This window comes from Eumetopias jubatus, unplaced genomic scaffold, assembly GCF_037043125.1.
Source record: "Eumetopias jubatus isolate StellerSeaLion01/CBP00866 unplaced genomic scaffold, mEumJub1_p1.0 scaffold_13, whole genome shotgun sequence".
Taxonomy (NCBI): Eukaryota; Metazoa; Chordata; class Mammalia; order Carnivora; family Otariidae; genus Eumetopias; species Eumetopias jubatus.
The window spans coordinates 37,594,396-37,596,543 of NW_028274819.1; the positions used below are offsets into that span (position 1 = coordinate 37,594,396).

General features: G+C 40.1%; 1 pseudogene; it reads left to right on the plus strand.

Moving 5' to 3' along the window:
* The first annotated feature begins 1,419 nt into the window (after window positions 1-1,419).
* LOC114220059 (U6 spliceosomal RNA) lies at window positions 1,420-1,519 on the plus strand (annotated as a pseudogene).
* The last annotated feature ends 629 nt before the right edge of the window (window positions 1,520-2,148 follow it).

Sequence of the window (2,148 nt, forward strand, 5' to 3'; positions counted from 1 at the left end):
TCACCCAAACTGTCTCTCTTTTATTGTCTATCCAAGCCCTTCTTTAAAGGCCTGGGTTAATTTCCTATTGCTGTTGTAATGAATTACCATAAACTTGGTGGCTTATAACAACAACACACATTGATTACTTTTTAGTACTGGTAGTCAGAAGCTGAAAATGGGTCTTACAAGGCTAAAATCAAGGTGTCAGTAAGACTGCATTCCTTCTGGAGGCTCTGGGGAGAGAGTCATTTCTTTGCCATTTCCAGCTTCTGGAAGCTGCTTGCATTCCTTGACTGATTGCATCTCCGACTCCTGCTTCCATCCTTACATCTCCTCTGACTCTGACCCTCCTGCCTCCCTCTCTCTTTTATAAAGACCTTTGTTAATATATTGGGCTCACCCAGATAATCCAGGACAATCTACCCACTTCAAGATTCTTAATCACAACCAAACAATCCATTTGTCATGTGAGGTAATACATTCACGGATTCCAGAAATTGAGACATAGACAACTTTGTGGGGTCTTAATTCTGCCTTCCACAATGACCAATTCTAATCTCTTTGCCACTCTCAGGGTTTCCTGAAAGCCTCCATCAGCAAGCTGTCCCATTCTATATCTTACTGCTTGTACCTTCAGAGCTTTGAAAACTTTGCTTTCCATTCAGTTGTATAATTTTGAAAATTGGGTTCCATATGTTGTGGGCTCAGAGTGTCTCAGCTACAACCTTAGAGATTATCCAGGGCAGGGATAACAAAGAGGTTTCATCTTTTTTTTTTTTTAATATTTATTTATTTGACAGAGAGAGAGAGAGACAGAGAGGGAACACAAGCAGGGGGAGTGGGAGAGGGAGAAGCAGGCTTCCCACGGAGCAGGGAGCCTGATGTGGGACTTGATCCCAGGACCCTGGGATCATGACCTGAGCCTAAAGCAGATGCTTAACAACTGAGCCACCCAGGCGCCCCAAAGAGGTTTCATCTTAAATATCACATCCATGCAGCTGGTAGAAGTAGCTCAAGGATCTGTGTTGGGAGGATTTTGAGGCTACTTCTGGTTTCAAAACAAAGAAGGCTATCATCAAATAGAATGTCTGCCATGAAGGCAAGAAGTGAAAATGGCTTGAGGGCCACATGCTGGCCACTTCTGCTCTTCCCTCCTATCTGTCCATCTTCAAAATGAGGAAAAGCAGTTGGAAAAGGGCAACCAGCTTTTACAGAGGGCCTACTGTATGTCTGGCACTGTTCTGGTATATATTATCTGTTCCAGATAATATATACCAGAACTATATGTTCTGGTATATTATAAATTTAGCTTCTTTGACCCTCATATTGACCTTATAAATAGAAGCGGAAATTAGGGTTCAAAAGTTTATAAAACATGTTCAAGTGTCCACTGGAATACCTTGGGACAAAAACGAGATCTATCATACTCACTTTGGCAGCACATGTGCTAAATGCTAAAATTGGAAAGACACAGAGAAGATTAGCATGGCCCCTGCACAAGGATGACATGCAAATTCATGAAACACTCCATATTTTTGACAAACAAAAAAACAGACTCTTAACTCTAGAGACTGAACTGGTTACCAGAGGAGAGGGAGGTTGGGGGGGATAGGTGAAAGAGGTGAAGGGGATTAAGAGTACACTTGTGGTGAGGAGCATTAAGTAATGTATAGAACAGTTGAATCACTACATTGTACACCTGAAACTAATATAAAGCTGTATGCTAATTACAATGGAATTAAAAAATACAGATCCATCTAATTGCAAATCCAATTCTGTTCATTTTAATAAACTAGAGCTTTAAATGATTTACACAAGGCCAAATGCAACTAGAAACAAAGTTAGATTAGAATTATGATAAACACATTTCCCCAAAAAACACAGGACATAGAGATGGGCACATGACCACAATGCTGAATACTTAAACCTGGGACTTTTATAAGAAACCTAAAGGTTTGCAGTTAACTACAACCAGTTATCGACACATAGAGCCAGAGTTCTTTGTGTTGGACTACATTCAATGATCATAGGACATTATTCAGTTCCCTGAGTGAAAACCTGGCTGATTTTTTGGCATTGAGATATTCCTTTCTTTTACTTACCTTGGGGTATTTGTCTTTGTTTTTTTAAACATTTTCCTGTAAATCAGAGCTTACTGTTTCCTCT